The 14,201-nt window shown below is 26.5% G+C and overlaps 1 protein-coding gene across 1 annotated transcript in view; it reads left to right on the forward strand.

Moving 5' to 3' along the window:
- The first annotated feature begins 5,634 nt into the window (after positions 1 to 5,634).
- LOC112683521 (probable low-specificity L-threonine aldolase 2) overlaps positions 5,635 to 14,201 on the forward strand; it is a 28,977-nt gene continuing 20,410 nt past the window's right edge. Inside the window, exon 1 of the mRNA XM_025554583.1 lies at positions 5,635 to 5,735. The gene's annotated coding sequence lies outside the window, so the exon portion shown is untranslated. The remainder of the gene's footprint in view (positions 5,736 to 14,201) is intronic.

Consider the following 14,201-nt stretch of genomic DNA (forward strand, 5'->3'; position numbering starts at 1 on the left):
TATTTTTTTTTACAGTCAGGGTAATTTTTTGTATAATCATTTACAACTTGTAGTAGAAATTGTTTTTGATTTTCGTCTTTCGTCAGTATTCTTGAATTAACTTAACGCCTCTTTCTGCAACATCATTTATGACTGATAACTCTGTTAAAATATAAATTCCATTTTTATAGTCTTCTCTTTCTTTCCAAGTATCCAGGTGGAAATCTATGAAGTCGGCTGAAATTTTAAATCTTGAAAAAAAGTTTACTGTTTCTGGTGATACAAATTCATGTAATTATTTTTATATAAATGTTTTTATACCCTCTTTACTCAAAACAATTTTTTTAATTGTATCATCATTGTTCTGCGTTGATTTAAGTGCTTCGACCATTTTAATTTTAATTTCTGTTGGCACCTGAAAATCAAAAAATGATAAGGCTATACTTTCCGGCGCAAGATACGCAAGTGTCCACAAAATTTATGTGCAGCTGTTTCAGGAATAGCTTTATCTGGGTATTCGATTAATTTTTTTTAAAAATATAAAGTCATTATAAGGTGCTTCGATTGCAGCAGGGCATCTAAACCATGCTTCTACGTATATCGTAACTAGAAAAATACATATATCTCGAAATGCATTTTCTTCTCGAACATTAAGTTTAAATTGTTTTCGAAACATATATATTTTGAATAAATAAATTGCCTTTGACATCCACCTGGCATGGTGAAAAGCACCAGGATAGTAAAACAATATACCATTTGGTAGGTTTTCATCTAGAAAAATAATAGTCAACTCTAGAATTTCTTTGTAATCATCTCTACATTGTTTTTTTTTTAAAATTTTGTAAACAGAAGTTTATAATTTGAGGTTTATTTTTTCCAACTATAGATTTTACAAATGCATAATTTATTCAAATTTCATACTTTTTTAAGTCAATTTCGGGCCAGGCTTGTTGGAATTTTTTAAAAATAGGAACATCAGGACCAATAGTATTTATTTTTAATTTAACTTCAAAAACACTTCTTAGCACTAATTCGAATATATGTCGCCTACAAGGTAAATATAAAAGATTAATTATAAATATTAATTATTAATTAATATCAGTTGATCCAATATAATATAGGCACCATTCAAGCGACCTGTGTTTGATGCCGTCGTGTCACAACATAAAGCTTATACTTTATTTGTTACACCCCAATCATTTATAATATCTAATATTGCATTTGCTTGTTGTTCTCCAGTACCACTTTTGAGTTTTGGCACACCAAGTAATTGAGTTATTCCCTCAAACAAAACAATTACAGGTAACCTATCTACTTTTGATTTTCCATATGTAATATCTGGTAGAAGTTTTCCATCTCAATGTAAGACAATAGACTCTTTTTCTAGCAAATTAAATTTTTTTTTGAAGTTCAATCGTTTTATTTTCTCGAAACCTAATTCGATCACGTTGAATTGTTGATAGATTTATTATTAATTTAGAAACATCATTACTTAGGGCGTCAGCAATTAATATTATTATGTGAACAGCATCGCGATCACTCAACTTACATTTATCTAATGCAGCGAGTAGTTTAGGAGTCATAAAATCTCTTGATCCTCTCTGTTTCTTACTACATGATGAACTTGGTGGACTTGGTATTATGTCTTCTTCTTCTATATCAACCTCTTCTTCAGTTGAATTGTTATCAGTATTGAAATCTATTTGTACGGTGTGATCTAAATAAATTAAATTTAAATATACTTTTAATAAATAAAAAAATACTAAATAGTAGTTTATAATATGTTATTTAAATTATAAATTTATCAATATTACTTACCTAATTGTTCAATTTCTATTTTCGCTCTTTTTCGACGTTTTTCGGTTTTTTTGTAAATTGACATAGGCCCTGTTTTCTTTTTTTGCCAAATTTCTATCAGTTCCCAACATGCATCCCGGTCTTCCTTTTTCTCTTTGCAATAGTAAAAATTTTTTGTCTTCCTCAATTTTCATCATACTTAATGCATTTGAATGAGATACATCTAATAAGTTATTTAATTTTTCCTTGAACTCACTGACATTTATAGTATTTTTTTCTGATGCTCTTTTAGCCGATTTTCGTAACTCTCGTAAGTTTTGATATAATTTTTCCAATTTTAAATTACAATGCTGCTCATCTCGAACTTGTATTCTCGGTTTTTGCCAAAATAGTACTATTTCTTTATATACCAATCTTGCACTTTCCCGCAAATTTAATTTTACATGTCTCAAATTATAAAATAGCACACTCAAAACTTGTTTGATAGATGGTAACTTACTGCCAACGATTTGGTTGTTCACATTTCCAACTAAATATACTTCATCATGCGTACGTAGAACAATATGTGATGACGATGAAGCCATTTTATAATAAATATTCAATATTAAATTAAACTAAATTAACTAAATTTAAATTAATTAAATTAAACATTAACTATGCACTTTTTTTTCAAAATATAATTCGTAAATAAAATGTAAAGCATTTATGCTATACGGTATCGAGATTTATGAACATAGAACAATTAACAGAGCATAAAGAGACAATAATGCACGATGTGACAGTGTGTAATAACTGAATAAGAAAAGCTCGATAAGAAATATACAAATATAGATAAGATATAATTTAATCTTCGAGCGGGCGCGTGGACGGTTATTACACAAATATAACTGTAAAATTAGCTTTAGTACATACATTAGTGTTAAACAATTTTATTTTATTTCATCTTTGAAGATTAATAAGTATGTTATCGTAAAGACAATCATATAGAGAATATATGGAAAATTTCGATTTTTTTTTTTTTTCAGAAAAAGGTAATAATTTTTATTTTATTCTAATTTTCACAGAAAATAATAAATTTACGAAAAATGTTGTCTAAACATTTTTTATAGAGAATATCTGAATCTACAATTTAGGTTATATATAATTTCATGCTAAATGCAATATATAATGAATTAAATCAGAATAACCCTAAAACTACCCTATTTGATGAATATTCAACCCTCTTGCGGCACCTGAAGGGGATTATTAATCATCACCAAATTTTACCCACAAAACTTTTGTATGGTATTGAAAAAATTGGGAGGGTGAGAAATTAAAAATTTGAAAGTTCATAAATAAGGGCTACCCTAATATATATATATATATATATTTCTTAGGTTATATTCTTATATCTATATATTTCAAATATTCTTATTCAAAATTACATTTAAATAAAAATATTTGAAAAAAATATGAAATATAAAACTTTTAGCGACTTTAATTTTTATCTAAAATAACGATTTCTTTTCATGAGTAACATTAAAAAAAAATAATAAATAAAATAAAACAATAAAATAAATTCACTATCCAGATTCATATTCTTGAAAGATTTAAATTTCCTTCTTGTAAAAAAATAATTTAAATGAAACTAGTTTGAAATTATAATAACATTATTGATTAAGTTTATAATAATAAATATATTTTTAGAACATTATATATCATAATTTTTAATGGAACTATTGCAAACTTGGGTAAAATACTTTTTAAAAGTATTTAGAATAAATACTCGAATACTTACAAAAAATAGTATTCCGAATACATTATTTAGAATACTTTTAAAATACTTCTAGTTTTAATACTATAAAAATAATAGATGACCACTCAACAGAAATATTTGAAATTGTAGACTAAATATATGTTATGTTATTGTATTTTTATATTAAATAACTGTTATAGTTTATGGTTTACAATAATAATAAATACTTGATATTAGCTTATACAAGATATGACGGAGAAGTAATAAAATCATTTAAAAAAGAGATGATTTGACGATATTCGAAATACAGTATTCAGAATACTCGTTATAAGTATTCAAAATACTTTATTGAATACTTTCAAAAAAAGTATTTAAAAGTATTCGAAATACTTAAAAAGTATTCTGAATACAGTATTTCGAATATTGTATTTGGAATACTACCCAAGTCTGAACTATAATAATAATATATTTTCATTTATTTGAACTATTAATTATAATGGAAATATTTTGCCCAAGTATTACATACATATACTGTATTAGTTTTTTTATTGTTATACTCAGTGTATAAACTAATAGAAGAACTACAAGTGTTAAACTAATGTTCGTCGGAATTCATATGGACGATTTTTTTCTTTGTTTATAACAAAAGCCGGTAATTATTATTTATTATCAAACACGTAATCATCCTACTTTATGATGATTTGTTTATTTCATTCGTTTTAATTAATGATATTACAATTTTATTTAACACTTAACAAATATCTTTAATAAAGTTATTTTTTTCAGAATTTATAGTGTGAGAAGCAATTAAAATGTAAATCTATTAACAATTTCTATTGAAAATACCATTTTGTTAATAAAAAAAAAAATATATTTTATTATTTATATGAATTCATTCGATATACCATCTCTAAGAAATTCTGAGTACAATTATAAGTGGTTTTTTTTTATTACTGCTTTTTAATTATTTATTTAAATACTCATAAATACATAATATGTATTTACATAATGAGTTTTCTACTTTCTTTTATCAAAACTTGAGTTGAAAATAGAGTGTTAGAATTTACTAATTTATTAAGAGAAAAGGTAAAAGACTATTTGAATAAAGAGCATTTTTAACAAGATTCAACAACCTAACTTTTCAAACACCTATCAATATAATTATTTAATTATTATAATATTTGAATAGTTGTTTATTTTAAATTCAAAGTGTAACAATGAAACTACGAATATATTACACGTCATCAATAATATCAAAATTTTCTATTTTTTTTTTTGATCCTGAGGGGGTTTGAACCCCTTCCTCCTACCATATGTACGCCACTGAAATTGCCTATGTTTGTTTAAGCGCTTGAACCGGGTTTGTTGATTCTTTAACGAATTAGATAAGCCTTAACAGATATTTTTTTCTCAGTTTCGACGCAATCTCTTCAATTATTTTTTTACGCTATTTTCATCTTTACGCTAGGATACTACAAATATTTTTATTTGATTTGAAATTATTTTTGATTAAATTGATTTACCCGTTATGATAGAATGTTTATTGTTTTCTTAGTATTTTATTTTTTTATTTTAGTTCTTTAATAAAATTTAATATCTAGCGAATTGTTTTTCAAAAGAATCAAATTTACTACTGATGAATTGAACGAGGTACGTCTTTATCGAACAACGTTTAAATGTAATTCTTAATGTATGTTTACTTAAATTATTTAATATCATACGACCATATTACAAGTATCATTTAATACAATTAAATATACGATAAATTAAATATAAGGCCATAAAATAATTTAAAAAATCAGTAATATTATTTTGTAAAAATAATTTTAACCTAATCCATTAAAAGGAATGGCTAGAGGGGCCATGATTGTAAGTAATAAATAAAAATGTTGATGAATGTCACTATAAGTAACAATACAGAACACTAAATAATAACTAATGACATAATTACTATGAATTTTTCTCTCTCTCTTTTTTCCTATGTAGGGGAGATGATTAAATAGGACAGCGGCTAATTTACCACATTAGCTATTTACACATGTCTTTATCTGTAAACGTCACTAGTCCATTTTTATAATACACACACACGTGTGTGTAACGTAGTAAATATATTCACTGAAGTATATGCAGACAACGCAGACTGCAGATGTGTGTTGTTAAACGTAAACGAATTCACATCAACATCAACTTCGAGGGACAGGTCAAATACGCTGTGTAATAAACTGTAGGTAATCAATGAATTAACGTTAAAACAAATCTACAATAATTATAATAATGCCTAAATATTTTTTTATTCAAAACATATATTTCTTTACGTCATACTTGAAAATAAATCGGCAGCATACAAATGCATGTATCTGTCATAATACTGTTACAAATTGATAATTATATGTACATCATTTTTAGGTTAATGATTTTACGACATTTTAAAATAATAAAGTTTTTTTTAATAACTGACCTTGTTCGTCTAATATTTTAATTTTACATTTTAAATTTAGCAGTATGACGATACTATAATATGATATAAATATGTTGAAATATACAAAAAATATTGTTTGTTTATTTAACTGGTATCTCTGTATTGGTCCTTAGTTTAATCATTGATATATTCTATAATCAATGGTTTAATATAATATTAGTTAATAATTTGTTATCAATTATATTGCGATTATAAAGTGTTTAAAAATACATATGTTTTATTAAAATGTAAACAGTATGTAGAAGTAGATGGTGACAGGGAAGTTTATCAAGTTTTAAGACAAATTATAATTTATCTAATTAATTTAACTAAATTGTTATTTATTTTATTACATTTCCACTTTTGTCTATATCGTAAAAGCCACTATTGATGCACAACGGTATAGTATTTCGATATTCAATTAATATTATGATATTGATGTAATTATTTTATCGAAATAACATCGATATTCGATAGCGATGTTCGATTTAATTTCAACAAAACTTCCATTTAAGTTTCGACAGTAAAGGTTGATTCATACTATACGGAACGTCGACGTCACGTCAAATTTGTTATACGTTCACATTAACGTAAAACGTAAGCGTCAAATTGTAGGAATAATTGCAGCTTACTGAGGTTGAGTCTACGAAAATGTTATACCACCCTATAGTGTTTTGAAATAATTTTTATCTACTATTTTAGTTACCTTGTGGTTTTAAATTAAAATATAAAATATCAATTTATTATATAGCAATAATATAAGTATTTCATCATGCTATACTTTTTATGTGCCATATTGTTCATCATATTTAACTTTTTATATTCAATTTTCATAATCCATGATAAAATAATGAAAAATAACTAAAATATAATTTAAATTTAAAACTTAAATTTTACGGAAACGTAATGAATATATTATATAACAATAACATGATTTGTTCAGTATTAGTTTCGTTTTTTTCGTCGGTCGTCTATGTCAATTATAGTTTCTTTCAACGTTTATTTTATTCACTACTTAAACTAATTAATAATTATTATCTTATTATTATTATATTATCTTATTATATACATGGCTTGCAAACGTTATAATAACGTTATGATTATAACGTTATATTTGATAAAAAACGATTGAAATTTGTAAACGTAATTATAACGTAAAACGATAAACATAAATAAATAACACAAAACAAAACGTAACGTTTAACAAAATATATGATACATCATTAAACAAAACATAATACAAAATGGTATATATTGTATTCCATTAAACGAAATAATTAATTTCCAATTATTTAATAATACTTAGTAGTATTCAATTATTTATTCAATCCAAGAATTAATTTTATTTCGTATCCGGCCTATCCGGGAGATCCCGTATTATTTTAAAATTTAATAAGAAGGTATTAATAGAATAATTTAATTACCAATAGCTAATAATAGTGATACCCTGATAATATTGTACTGTACTATCTATACTACGGTCGAAATTTATACCACATAACTATTGTGTTCGGTGTTCAGTTTGCTCAGATTTGTTCAGTCGTCACTCGTCAGTGTTTGTCTAATTGTTGTCAAATGTTTAATATTTATATTTCATACTAATATATTTATAGTTTTAACGTGCATACATTTTCTTTACATTAGTTAATTCATAGTTGAAAATCAAAATTTCAAAATAATAATCACGATTTTTTTTTATATTTATTATTTTAATATAAAGTCCTTAGAGCCTAGGCAATTTATTACATTTAATAATATATTATTATTTATTACTCTTAAGATTAATTATTATCATACTGTTTTATCATTTACTTTGTTTCCATTTCTTTACGAACTACCTATGTATTGTAATTTAATCTGTATCACTGTACCTTATATTTTGTAAATAATATGTAATTGGGTTATCTAACCCATTTAATTAAATAAATAAAATTATACAATACCTACTTAAAATTGACAATAGGGAAATTATGTCTCCAAAAAAAGGTTATAGTCACTTTTAAATTGCGGACCGTGTACTTTTAAAACAAGTATCTAAATGCTTTTGAATTTTAAATAACGATAAACGTAAAGGTTGTATAACATTTTAATTATGAATAACGATAAACGCAAAAATTCTATAACGTTTTAATTCTGAATAACGATAAACACAAAAGTTGAATAACGTTTAAATTTTGAATAACGATAAACTCAAAATTTTTATAACGTTTTGATTGTAAATAACGTAAAACAAAATTTTTTTTTCAAATGCAAACCCTGATTATAAGTGATTTCAAGCTAGTACCATTAACTGGAAGCCGTAGTGATATATGAAAATAGTTTAGCTTTAAAGATACCAATGGTATAATATTAAATAAATTATTTCTTGCAAACGATTATTTAGTGAAGTTGGTCAAGTCATTACAAAAAGAAGAAATCAGTTATCATAAGACAGAGTCAATCAACTAGGTACTTTTTTTTGATTGAAAGAAAAAATTTCAGGTAGGTCCTTTTTAGGTCCAAATGGTCTACCTGGAACTTTCCTTTTCAATCTCAAATCTTTTCTCTCTACACCTCTTTGGCTGATTTTCAACCGTTCATTAAATGAAGGGATATTCCCGTCCATTTGGAAGTTAAGTTCCATCACCCCTATTCTAAAATCAGGTGATAAAACCGACGTCAAGAACTATCGACCTATATTGCCAAACTATTTGAGAAACTTGTTCTTAATAATATACTTCCTTTAGTAAATTCGATTCTCATTGACGAGCAATATGGCTTTAGACCAGGCCGATCATCTGTAATGAATTTGTTGGTCCTCAATAACTTCATCATTGAAGCTTTTGAAAACAAATGCCAAGTTAATGTTATATTTACGGACATCATTACAGCCTTTGACAGAGTTGACCACAACATCTTTCTCCAAGTACTGCGCAAATCTGGGTTTGAAGATCCATTGTTATCATGGTTTAGATCCTACCTACTCGGAAGATTTCAATGGGTAAAAATCAATGGTTGTAAATCTTATGTCTCACCTATCCCTAGTACGGTCTCAGCTTGAGTACGGATCAGTCTTATGGCACCCCCACACTACCTCAGACTCCGCCGCTATTGAGCGAGTACAAAGGCGTTTTCTATTCTACGCTGTTTATGAACTAGGTATTCCCCACCCCTTACACGACTATTCTCCAGTTCTCCATGAACTTAGCCTACTAACTCTGGCTGATAGAAGATTAAATAGCAACTTTAAGTTCCTTCAATATCTTATTGGTAGTATTCTGATGCTCTATCACTCCTCTCCCTTATAAACTTTCACGTCCTTCCTCGTCCTACCCATTCTACTGCTCCGTTTTATATTCCTAAGCGATCTACTAATTACAGTCAGAATGATCCAATAGACAGACTAATACGTCTAGCTAATAACCACTCTTCATTTTTATTATAATCTACCCACCTAATTCTATTTCACTTTTACTGATTTTATATTTATTATATATACTATTAGACTACTACTATACTAAATCCAATTACTGTACTTTGGGCCTAGCCCGTATTAAATAAATAAATAACAAAATTAATATTACCTAGTCGGGTTTATTTTTAGAAAATTTGTTACTAGTTTCATGGTACGGTCGTCATTCCGAGTACTGACTTTCTGCCATAATAATTATTTTTGAAATCTTGAAGACTTTATTTTTCACATCTTGTTAGTTTTAACTTTTAACTGTGAAGTTTTAAAACAATATGAGTGATATTAAAAAAAATAAAAACACTTTATTTTCTTATTCCAGTACAAATAAAAAAAATTGTTTGGAAAATTATGAGGTAAGTATAAAAATTAATAAAGTAATTAATTATAATTATAAATTGTCGTTTGTCTTTATTTTATTAATTTGTTTAGGTATTTATGCACTAATTGATAGCACTATATTATTATTGATTTCAACTTAATTTTTAACATTTTTAATTTTTTAAACTTCTTATTTATGAAATATATTCGACATTGAATACAATTAAGTATTTTGTACCAGTCTATTTTTGAGTTTTTTATTTCCATAATTGTAATATTTTTTACGTTTTTAAGGAGAATTTAATTTGTGATCAACCAATCACTGTCACAAATATCAATGATATTGGTAATATAGTTGATAAATCGTTTTTAAAAGATACAGATACAAAACTTGTAAGTTCTTTTGTTTCTTACTATTTTTACATCGTTTATGATTTAAATACATTCATATTCAATATAAAAAAAAGCAAATTGATTTATAAAAAAATTGAGTGCTAGTTCTTCTGTTCTAGGTGCTTACTAATCTGTGGGTTCCAGATCCAAAGTATAACTTTCCTATACTTGAAAATAATAAAAAACGTGGACATAAATTCCAACATAAGTGGTTTCATGAATTTAAATGGCTATGTTATTCGGAAATCAAAAGTGGTGCTTTCTGTAAACACTGTGTTTTATTTGCTAAGAGTGGTAATATAGATAATCAATCTTTAGGAAACTTAGTAATTGAACCGTTTACAAATTATAAAAAAGCTAAAGAGGTTCTAATTTTTTTTGTAATTTGTAATCATTTACTTTTCTAACAACTGGTAAATTGCTTTCCGGGTTTTTCGATATCATATGAACTATAAATATAATTTGTCAGCAGTTTTCGATTATGAGCATTTTTTGAAGGTTTTAAACAAAGAAGAACCAACTATAATCGAATGAATTGATCGAAATAGGTATTGTTATTTTTTAATTTTCATACTCTAGAATAAATTTAAATAAATCAGAATTTACTTATATTTTATTTTATTAATATATACTATACTTTGTGCCAACTACCAATTTATGAACTTATGGGTGTATTATTATTATATATTTCATCCCCCCCCTAGATAAATTCCTAAATACACCACTGCCGGGCATAACGTTTAAAATTTGCCAGTGAACATCTTTAAATCACATACCAAATTTGGAATTAATATGATATCGTCTTTAGCTTCCGGATTGGTCTAGAAAATTCACCGTTTTGAGAAAAAAAAAGTTTTATTAAAATTGTTGATTTAGGTTTAAAAAAAGTTTGAAAAAACATTATAAATGTAATAGAATTTAGATCAAATCAATTTTCATTAAATATACCTGTTTATTGATAAAAAAACGTATAAGAATAAAAATACAAATATTATAATAAAAATAAGTGTAAATAGTAACAAAATCTTTCTTACTGTCGAATTTCGGCAAAACTTTTTTTGACTCTATCTGTGATTTAATAAAGCCTTCTTTATCTGCATTGTTATATAAGATACCAGAAGTTTCTTTTACAGCTTTGATAGCTTTTTTGACTGCTTGTGTATGACATGGGAAACGTAGTAATGATATTTCATCTTCTCTTTTTTGTTTGACAAACAACTGAATATTTTCATTGGGTGTTGTTTTTAAAATTGGTGGATCAGTGACATTTTACCAATCAATAAGGTCGATGTATGATGATGCATTTAAGTTAATCTTTGGAAGTTTGAACAGCCTGACATTATTTTTATTCATTTTACGAGCTTTCAAAATTTGACGGAAAGCTAATTCTTGAATATGTTTTTGAGAGTCAGTCATCATTGCAAGTAACAAATTTTCAGAATGAGCGAAATAACTGTTTCTTTGTAATACAGGATCAATTATAGCTTTGAGTTTAGTTGATAAGTAAATGCAGAAATGATTTTCCATAGGTGACGTGCTCCATCTTTGCAAGTAGGTTGCGTTTTGAAAGAAAACTAAGTCGGTGCGTAAACATGGACAATATAGGTTGCTAAAGTAGTGAAATTTTCGGAAAATGATTCTGTCGAAATATAAAAACAGAGAATTCGGTTTTCACGTGTGAGCCATCGAGCATGAGACATTTTTCAGGCAATTTGTGTCCTAAATCTTCAGGAAATATTCCTGTTATTACTGCAGAGACAATTCTATATAAATATTTTTGGTCTGAGCTCATTTCTTGAGTTGATAGTTCAAGTAATTCTGCGGCAATAGGTTGAAACTGAACAACGGATCTTTTTTCACAGTTTTCTAATTGTTGGCCAATTTCTCTCGAAAACGTATAAGGTCCCGATGTCGAGCCATCGATATGTGTGAATAAATGTCGCAACAGTAATTCATTCATGTGCAATAAACAGATTATCCATTGTAAAAGTTTATTCAATCTTTTTTATAATAAACGAATAATATCGCCATTTGTCCCTACGTTTACGTTTGTTCCGTCGTAACCAACTTCCAATAAATTTTCCATAGATAATCCTCTCTCCAAAAAGTAATTGGTGATTGTTCAATGCACTTATAAGTACCTGAAGTTGGTATAATATAATTCAACAATTTTGTATCTAATTCTTTAATTAAAGAAATATGTTTTTCTAGAATATTTTATCTATACTTTTGGCCGTTTTTTTCAATGAAAGTTAAAGTTTTGTCTTTTTTACCGTCAAAATATAAAGCAGGTATTAGTAAAATTTTATCCTGTGCCATAATACATTGCCTTGTTTTTTTACGCTTTCGACGAAGCTAATTTTTATCAATAACTTCTGAACTAACAGTATTATGCAAAATCACAGAAGTGATGGCCGCCCCAGCTCTGTCTGAAACACTATATCTATTGCAAGTTTTTAATAATAAAGCGTAGTCGATTGGAATGGTAGGTTTATTTTTAGGAACGATGTTAACGACTAAATATTGTTTTTGGGATATGTTATCACTATCATATTTATTATATGTGGATGAAATGAAATATTGAGATTATCTATAGTTTTTTTTTTAAGATTACGCTAGGATTTTTGTCTTGACAACTTTCTTTTCATAGTATTTCTCATTTGATTTGTTACATCAATATCTATTGCTCCTATCACCACCATTTTTCTTGTAATGCGTTGGTCGATTAAAATGTTTTGTTCCCTTACAGGTACTTTTTTTATTCTAGGATAGATACACTTATAGATATCTTTACATTTACACATCGAAATATCAAACAGCGCTTTGCTTTTACGACGAAACTCTTCTAATTTTTTACGCGGTATTTTAGGATTGGATTTTAGTAAATTTTTGCATTTTAAATTATATGCTTTTAACATAGCTTTTATTTGTTTATTTTCAACGATAGGAATAGAAGCTTTTGTCCAGATACTTTCAATTTTTATAATCACCCTAGTTTCTAACTCCTTATACGTTGGTTCTTTTTTAGTTCTCTTATGATATTTTATATTATACCTGGTCCATTCGTAAAATTTCATTACATCTTCATATATTGGCAGCCAGTGCCGGGTTAAGGGGAGGGGGAAAGGGGGCAGTTTCCCAGGGCGTCAATTTTTTAGGAGCGGCAATTACTTAACGGTTAAAACAAAAATTTTGAAGTTTTCTAATGTATTTTAATTTTTAGGAAGAATTACTATTTATTGAAAAACATGTGTAACAAATAATAAATAATAATAGTAATTAGTAATATTATATTGCATATTTTATATTTATATAGCCTAGTACTTACCACGTAAGTGAGCGTTCAGCGTATTATTAGTAAAATAGAAATACCATATTATTATTATAGCGCTCGGAGGCTCGAACCGACCATTTCTATTTTCGTTTATATTATCGTATTATTTTTGAGTATAAATATTGTACACAATATGTTTACAACAGTAAACATAATCGATAATCGTGTTTGTTTTATAGGCATGGATTTATACCGTATCAGATTATAAAATTTTAGTTATAAATAATTTAATTGTAAATTACCAATAAACTGTTGTTATTATACTATTATCGTCTTTTCATCTTTCAAGTCTCGTAGTAGTAGAACGTACTCATAGTCTTGTCAACTGTCAAGTCATATTGACTGAAAATTGAAAAACAAACGTTTTCTTTTTCTAACAACAGTTTTTTATCTTTCGATATGAGTGGAAAACGCATGAAGTTAAGAGTGAGGCTGAATTTCGCAAAAGAGCCGAAGAAAAAGAATAAAAAAGACAAACTAATTATTTCTCAGACATCTATAATTTAAAGTTTCTTCGAAAAGGTAAGAACTTATGTATTTAATAATAGTATATTGTAGTGTTATCTATTTAATAAAGAACAATGAAAAATATAAAATATGAATAGTCACGATTAATATTTATGCTAAGATTTTTAAAACTAATTTATAATTAATTTATAATACTTCTGACTATTATTTTTAAATAATAAAATTAATTATTCTGTATTTTTTGATAAACACATTATTAATTTTAAAA

The sequence above is a fragment of the Sipha flava genome, unplaced genomic scaffold, assembly GCF_003268045.1.
Source record: "Sipha flava isolate LNK unplaced genomic scaffold, YSA_version1 229_pilon_pilon, whole genome shotgun sequence".
Taxonomy (NCBI): Eukaryota; Metazoa; Arthropoda; class Insecta; order Hemiptera; family Aphididae; genus Sipha; species Sipha flava.